The sequence below is a fragment of the Mesoplodon bidens genome, assembly GCF_964165515.1.
Source record: "Mesoplodon bidens genome assembly, chromosome: 13".
Taxonomy (NCBI): domain Eukaryota; kingdom Metazoa; phylum Chordata; class Mammalia; order Artiodactyla; family Ziphiidae; genus Mesoplodon; species Mesoplodon bidens.
In genome coordinates, this window is record NC_138169.1 from 28,650,313 (window position 1) to 28,658,614 (window position 8,302).

The 8,302-nt window shown below is 47.9% G+C and overlaps 1 protein-coding gene and 1 long non-coding RNA gene across 15 annotated transcripts in view; one reads left to right on the forward strand and one right to left on the reverse strand.

The window, feature by feature from the left end:
* Positions 1 to 3,562, reverse strand: part of CEP192 (centrosomal protein 192) — a 97,079-nt gene extending 93,517 nt beyond the window's left edge. For 13 of the 14 annotated variants that reach the window (XM_081252982.1, XM_081252980.1, XM_081252981.1 and 10 more), the window contains exons 1-2: positions 3,470 to 3,562; positions 3,022 to 3,190 (exon numbers count right to left, since the gene is read on the reverse strand). The gene's annotated coding sequence lies outside the window, so the exon portion shown is untranslated. The remainder of the gene's footprint in view (positions 1 to 3,021; positions 3,191 to 3,469) is intronic. The other variant, XM_081252975.1, reaches the window with a different exon arrangement.
* A 193-nt stretch (positions 3,563 to 3,755) lies between these two features.
* Positions 3,756 to 7,944, forward strand: LOC308626929. Its single transcript, XR_014017325.1, has 3 exons — positions 3,756 to 4,011; positions 4,091 to 4,349; positions 6,949 to 7,944. It is a non-coding gene; the product is annotated as an uncharacterized lncRNA (long non-coding RNA).
* The last annotated feature ends 358 nt before the right edge of the window (positions 7,945 to 8,302 follow it).

An 8,302-nucleotide genomic window follows, 5' to 3' on the forward strand; every position in this document is an offset into this window, starting at 1 on the left:
CTACCCAGCCTCTCTGGATGAGTGCCCTCAGTTTGAAAGTTTTAATTCCCATATGAAACTTGTATCTCCAGCCTGGGTCTCTCCCCTGAACCTCAGATGTTCAACCACCTACCTGACATTTTCACTTAGGTATCTAACAAGCACCTAAAACATCAATCTTGATTCCATCTCACTGCAACCCCCTCAAGAAAAGCCTGCTCTTCAATCTTCCCCACAGAGAAAACAAGTCCATTCTCTAGTTGCTCAGACCAAACCATCAGTGTGCAATCCCTCAGCAAATCCCAATGGCTACACCACAACCATATAACCAGAACCTGCCATTTCTCACGACTCCTGGTTGCTACCGCCATGGTCAAGCCACACCCTCTCCGACCGGGACCCTCCCTGCAAGAGCCTCTATCTTCCTCCCCAGACTACCCTCCACACACTCAGGTTACCCAGTCAAACAAGCCAAACATTCACTGCTTAGCTCAGAACACTCCACTGGCTTCCCATCTCACTGAGAAAGTCAGTCTTGCTGGCAACGGGGGAGTGAGTAACTCTGACCTGGGACCTCCTGCTCCTCTCCCTCGCACCCTCCACCCCAGCCACCCTGACCTCGCTGCCGTCCCTGGAACCCACGGAGGCTCCTGCACCTTCAATTCTTTCAGGTCTTTGTATAAATGTCCACTTTCCCACCAGCGTGTACAGTCAGGCTCGGCATGCCAATCTCCTTGCCCTGCTTCCTTTTTTCTGTAGTGCTATATAGTTCACCAGTTTAACTATTCCCCACCCCACGTTAGAATGTAAGTGCCATGAGGGCAGGGACTTGACCTGTTTTACCAATGAATCTAGAGCAGTGCCTTGCACAGAGTAGACCCTCAATAAATTTGCTGAATGAATGAAGATGTTCAAACTGGGTCAAACCCAGCAAACTTATCACCAGCTATCACGTAAGCACACTCCTCTCAGACCACAGCCCAGTGTTTTCCTCTCTTCGACATGTCTAACTATCTACATTTCCTCTTCTCGATTTCTACAAACACTTTCAAACTCTCCCACACTAGGGACACAAGAGGTGGAAAACCTGTCCCCACCCTTCCTTTGCACCTCTGCACCACCTTCTCACCTTCTCTCCACAGCCAAGCATCTCACCTGACAGCCTCCCCTTCCATGTTAGGGACACCCAGGATCCTGACCTCAGCTCCATCACGCAGTGCACATCTTATACAGACAAATCTCAAACTCAAATGCCTTCAGGAACATGCACCGTCAGACAACAGGAAAATACAGACTCTACCTGAACCCATTTAAACACAGTAAAAACACTGTTGCCGATCAAAACACATCTAGTGGAGCCTATTCCTGAGGGCAAAACAGGCCTTGTCTAAAACAATCCCTGAGTCATTCTACATCTTTCTGACTCTACTACCATCCTACCCTACTGAAAAACCTCCTAACCAGTCTTCACAGGCCAATTCTTGCCACTCTACAATTAATTCTCCACATGGCAATCAAAGGGATCGTAAACCATAAGCCAGGTACCATACTCTTCCTGAAAACTTCAGTGAGCCACCTCATCTGCACACCCCAGCCTCACTCACCACATAACGGCTTTTCTGTTCCTATAATACTCAAGCCCATCCCCACCTCGGGGCCTAGAATACTATTCTAGATGTCTGCACAGCTAGCTCCTTCCTGACATTCACCTCAATTCAAAGCTCACCTTCTAAGAGAGTTGATCCCTTATCATGAAGTCAAATGTACCCCAGAGTCCATAGTCATTTTAATTTCTGCCAGCACTGATCACTGTCTGTTTTTGTATTTGTGTGTCTTCTTCCACTAAAAAGATTTCTCCCTAAGAGCAGAAACTTTGCCTATCTGTCCATCGATCTTCAAACTCCTGCACAGGGGACTTCCCTGGTGGTCCAGTGGCTAAGACTCTGCACTCCCAATGCAGGAGGCCCAGGTTCGATCCCTGGTCAGGGAACCAGATCCCGCGTGCTGCAACTAAGACCCGGTGAAGCTAAATATATAAATAAATAAATTTTTTTAAAAATAAAATAAATTCCTACACAAGTCTTCCAAGTAACCTCCTCACATCTAGTCTTGTAGTTACTAAGTTACTCATTCACTTATAAATATATATACCACATCAAAATGTATACCATCTCTTTAAGGGTTATCTCCACTTAGAAAGAAGCAAATCCAAGAAAATCCAGATATTAAGCAAAGATCATTCATGCAACAATCATTATCAAAAACAAACAGTGAAAGACACTCTGCCTGGCTGTGTGAAGCAACAATAAGGTGGCTCCCCTCAGAAAGCTGACAATCCCTACCCACTATGATACAGTGCTAAGTGCAGGAATAGAGCTTTGCTGTGGGTGTAACAGTAACACAATCCAGGGGAAGATTCCTCCAGATGCAACCTACTGCCCAGTCTCTCTTTTCCAGAAAGGACTACACTTGTTCTAAGCCATCTATGGACATGCCAATGTCCATCTATGGACAATACAATATTATCTTTCCTTTTACTGCATTTGAACTAAGCAGCCAGCTTTGGGATTTCTCTTGGTATGTCCTTAAAGCAGTAACTTCAAAACATCCTGCTCGGGCTTCCCTGGTGGCGCAGCGGTTGAGAGTCCGCCTGCCGATGCAGGGGACACGGGCTCGTGCTCCACTCACGGAGGATCCCACATGCCGCGGAGCGGCTGGGCCGGTGAGCCATGGCCGCTGAGCCTGCGCGTCCGGAGCCTGTGCTCCGCAACGGGAGAGGCCACGGCAGTGAGAGGCCCGCGTACCGGAAAAAAAAAAAAAAAAAAAATCCTGCTCGAGTTTACTGATATTTAATTGCTTTCATTTCATGTTTGGATACATAAAATATCATCGGCTGTAGTTATCAACTGGAAGCCTATGTGCACAACTGAACACACTTAAAAGTATGAGCTGTGGGAAAAAGCCAAAGTCAAACTTCCCCAACGTTCTAAGATACGCTTTACCATTAGGTAGGCATCTAGCATAACAGTTTTCAAAGCTTACCGTAAACTGCCCTAAAAACTGGAATCCGGAGAAAAAGTTGACCTTGCAGCAGTAAAAATTCCAGTCGAATTACCTCCAAATGGTAACAGCGAATGAAAACACTGTCAAGAAAACAGCTGTCCTCCAGGCGACGGCCTCGAAAGGGACCTCATGCTTCAGCGAACAAAGTCTGCCGTCGGGAGAAAACAAAAGCAAAGCGACCTCAAACACTGTCACCTTTCCCGTTTTTCCGTGAAACGACCCGCAAGAAGCCGGGAGCCACGGTGACCCGGCCGCACCCGCCGGTCAGCAGCGCGTCACCCCCGCCCAGCCCGGCCCGCGAGCGGAGAGCGCCGCGTTGGGGAAAGAGGGACCAGGCCCCGGACAAAAGACCCGAGTCCCGGAGGCCCCGCTCTCAAGGCAGCCCGACTCGCCCGCCCCGCCCGCCGCCCCCCGAACGACCCCTCACCGAGCCCGCGACGCCGGACGCGAGCGCCCAGCCGGCGGAAGGTCCACAGAAGAAAGCTCCGGCGTCCAGCGCCTCCACCAGTGCGCGTGCGCGCGTCCCCACACGGCGGGCGGCCGTATGGTGCGCCCCTAGGGTTTACGTCGGTTCGCTACAGGGACCGAGGGGCGGGGACTCCACGCCGGCTTTGGATTGGACGGCGCGAAGGGGCGAGCCCGCTGATTGGACGAGGGCGAGCATCCCGGATTTGAAGCGGGAAGCCGCGCCCGGCCCGGAGGCGCCGCGCCTGGCGCCTCGCCCACTGAAGGACGCCACGCCTCTCTTACCTGGTGCTGCAGAGCAGCGGCACTCGCCTAGAGCACAGAGAACTACTTCGGGTGGACCAGGCATCTGACACACCCCGAGCTCGGAAGTGTTGGCACTGTGCCTAGGGGAGCGGATGCTGACGTGTAGTTACGTGCCGCACGTTTACACCGACAGTGCTGCGGTTAGAAATTCATCCCCAGGGTCCGCGCCACACGAAGTCGCCCATGGGGCGTAGTAAGGTTGGTTCCGGGTGAAGAGGGGCGAGGAGATGAGACGGTGCGTCCCTAATTACCTTCCTCCATTTCCCGTTCTCCTTAGGCCACGAGTCCCGTCACCAACGCCTGCTCACCACGAGGCCCTAACTACTGCTTTACTGAAACCACACCTTTCACAGGACTCCAGTCCCTGCCTTTGTGTGGCAGGTTCTGGTCTGACACTTGTGAAGACCTTGACCTGGAGGCCTCAGCCTGAGACTCAGAGGGGATGGAGCTTGTGCAGCGGCTGGCAGCTTAAATGAGACACGAGGCCAAGGAAGGAGGGCCGCCTCTCTGCTCCCGCTCCGCTCCTGAGTCAGCTAGTGAGTGCCGGTTACTTCCTGTCTGAGCTGTACAGATTTAGCATTAATTTTAGATATATGTTTTATTTTTAACACTGGAGGCTCTTACATCAAGCAAAATTGATCTCCTCCTTGGTTTATTTTTTAAACATTTCTATGTAAAATAACACACAAGTATAGAAAAGCACCCTCCGCAAAGGGAGGGCTCAGTGAATTACAATGGGCGCTCCACTCTGGGGAGCAGTAGTTTTTCCCTCTGTAAAGGCCCAGATGCTTCTGAGGAGCTCCTCTCAGCTTCCTTACTCTGGCCCCAGACCTCCACAGCGGAAATCCCAAAGGGACTGGATTCTTCCAGCCCTCCAGCGCCCTCCACTACTTTCTGATTGCGCTGCCACACTAATTTTGAGTTGTTTGTGTGTAAATCACTGCACTTGGAATATACATGGAGTAACTGATTTCATTCTTATAACCAAATAAGTTAGCACTTATTCTTCTCCCCTTCTACAGGGGGCTGCCAGGGTGCTGGGGACGTCCTGTATATTGAACTGGGTGTTGGTAACAGATGTGTCTATATTTACAAGAAACCATGAAGCTCTACGCTTAAGATCTGTGCCCTGTACAATACACCAAGTAAATTTCAATTAGAAAGAGATGCAAAAAAAATTTCCCCACAAAACAAACTTCAGGCCCAGGTGGCTTCCTCTGATTTCTACCAGACATTTAAGACAGAAATGATGCCCGTCTCCTACACACTCTTCCAGAGAACAGATACAGAGGGAACACACCCACACTGCTTTCATCGGACCAGGAGAATACTGATGTCATACCAGCAGCAGATATTACAGGACAGGAGAAATCACAGGCTAAACACTTCTGAATGTCGATGTCAAAATCCAAAAGCAAATATTAGCAGTGTAAATCTAGAGGTTTTCAGAAAGGAAGGAAACTGGGATTTCGTGGCGGTATTTCCAGTGGTTGATGTGGACAGGATCACTGGGTGTTTGGGCGCTGCCTGGGAATGTGGAGAGAAGGGACAATGCCATCGGTTCGGGTTAGTGGAATGAACATTTATTTGGTGACAGAGATTAGGAGGGCCTGGGTCATCCTCAGAGACAGTCCTAGGATGGGGTCTCTAGGCTGTGGCTATGGCAGGGTCCCTCTAGGAGGACATGGGCCTCTCTCCTGTGCCACTGCAGGGTCTAGGGATGGATAAGGAGTTTGTAGGGGCTGGATTTTGATGAGGAAGGAAGAGCAGGGAAGGTGCGCCCTCAGAGCCAGTGCAGCCACGGCCCCTCCCCAGCCAGGCCGTAGCCCAGGCTACTCAGACAGTGCTCACATCAATAGGCGACAGTGGGGCACGCCAGCTTCACCCACTAAACCACCAAGCACAGCCCAGCAGGCCACTGTCCTCATTAATCAGCACTAACTGTGCATCGAGGGCTGGTTGTTGAAGACGCAGCTCATTTGTGAGAGACGTGCCATGTGGGCAGCTGGCTTGGAGAGACCAGGGCTCTGAGCCACGTGGAGACAAGCCGACCACTGGTCAGACCACCAGGAGGCTCACCCAGTGTGTGAAGATGCTGAGGGAGGAGGGACGTAGATGGGACCCCCTGATCCTTCAAGGGACCTTCTTTCAGGGATATTTAACAACTGTGGGATCAGGGATCAACATGTAAAGGAGGCAGCGGGTCAGGCATGGGCCCTCCTGTTGGCTCAGACCCCTCCTGCCCTTGGAGCAACCATGGGGCAGGCAGGAGGATTGGGGGGATGGAGGGAGGGGAGCCCTGGGCTCAGGAGTCCAGGGCACCATCTAGAGGATTCAGGAGTTCAGGGATTTCTGTCCCAGGGAATCAACTACATTCCTGTCCCACATCCATCTGTCATCAGCTTTGCGACTCTGGGAAAATCACTTAAACTCTCAACATTTTAGTGCCATGTACCATTAAATATGGATCACAGCACCTGCCGTGAGTTCCCCACAGAGCTGATGTGGGGATCACAGGAGATGATAACAGATATTCTTCACAAGCTCTAAAGCATCACACCCATAACCTTCCCCGCTCCCCTGGCCTGTGGCATCCAGGTCCCCTCTCTGGAGGCAGCACTACTACATTTCTTGCTTATTCTTCCAGACATTTAATATTTGAACACTTAGGTAGCACTTATGAAGTACCCATCATTTTTCTTCAGGCTTTGTATTTACTAATTTTTAGCCTCAGAACATAATACAAATAAGCAGGTCCTATTAGTATTTCCATATCACTGGCCAGGGAACTGAGAAACAGAAGGGCTAAGTAACTAACCTTCCCAGGTACACATGGCTTTCAAATAGGATTTGATTTCAGGCCATCAGGCACCAGCACCCATACTCTCCCTCATTGTGTTGTGCTGACTTTGTACTTGTCTCATGTAAATAAAGTTATTTTCCCAATGCGATCAGCCTGTTGGGTATTTTAAGTGCACGCTAAAATGCAAGGTCCATCTTCGTAAGCCCTACTTTGATTCAGGGGGCTCCCCGGGCAGCTAGTAATAAGGAGATCTGAAGTTTGACCTGTGAATTAGTTAAGACTTTTGCCAGGAAGATGTCAACACCTCTTGCTATTGTGAATGTATTTCCTAGGAACTCGTTTCAGGAATATGAAGAGAAAAAGACAAGGATTCAAACCAAGAATACATATGGGGATTGATCCTCAGTGAAGAAAATATACTGGCTGGCCCTCACCGTCATTCAACAGCTCAAAATGAACATCTAGTCCCAAAGGGTTGAACCTCAAATATCATCCCATACAAGCCACTCCATTGAAGTCACTGTGGGAATTCCATCATGAAACTGATCAAGAGTAATGACTATAAAAATGTTGTCATATTATCTTTTTATTGAGATACAATTCACATTCCATCAGTTCACATTTTTTTTTGAACTGTGTGATTCGGCGGCTTTTAGTGTACTCAGGTTTTGCAATCAACATCTCTAATTCCAGTACATTTTCATCATCCTCAAGAGAAACCTCATACCTAGTATCAGTCATTCTCATTCTCTCCTCCCCTTTCACCCCAGCCCTGGGTTTTTCTGTCTCTACTGATTTTCCTATGCTGGACATTTCATAGGAATAGAACCACACAATGTGCAGACTTCTGTGTCTGACTTTTGCAGTAAGCAAAATGTGTTCAAGGTGCATCCAGGTTGTAGCATGTATCTGTCCTTCACCCTTTTTATGGCTGAATAATAGTCATTGTATGGATATAACACATTTTATTTTTCCATTCAGCAGTTGGCAAATAGTTGGGTTGTTTCCACTTTTTGGCTATTATGAATAATGATACGACAATATAACACTCATGTACAAGTTTTTGTGTGAACATATGTTTTTTATTTCTCCTGGACATATACCTGGGAGTGGAGTTCCTGGGCCATATTGTATCTCTGTGTTTAACTTTTTGAGGAACTGCCAAACTATTTTCTTTTTCATATTTGCACCAGCAATGCTTAAAAGTGCCAATTTCCCCACATCATTGCCAACCCTTGTTTTTAAAAAAATTATATGCATACTAGTGGGTGTGAAGTGGTATCTCACTGTGGTTTCAGTTTGCATAATTTTGACTAATAATTTTGGACATGTTTTCCTATGCTTATTGGCAATTTGTGTCTCTTTTTTGGAGCAGTATCTATGCAAATTCTTTTTCTCATTTTTAAAATTTGGTTATTTGACATTTTATTGTTGAGTTGTCAGTGTTCTTTACATATTCTGAATACTAAGCTTTACCAGATATATGATTTGCAAACATTTTCCTTCATTCTGAAGGTTGTATTATGGCTTTCTTGATGGTGTTCTTTGAAACACAAAGGATTTTAATTCTGATAAAGTCCTATTTCTTTTTCCTTTTGTTGCTTGTGCTTTTGCTATCATATTTCAGAGTTCATTGCCAAATCCAAGACTATGAAGATTTATCCCTTTTTCTCTTCAGAAATTTGT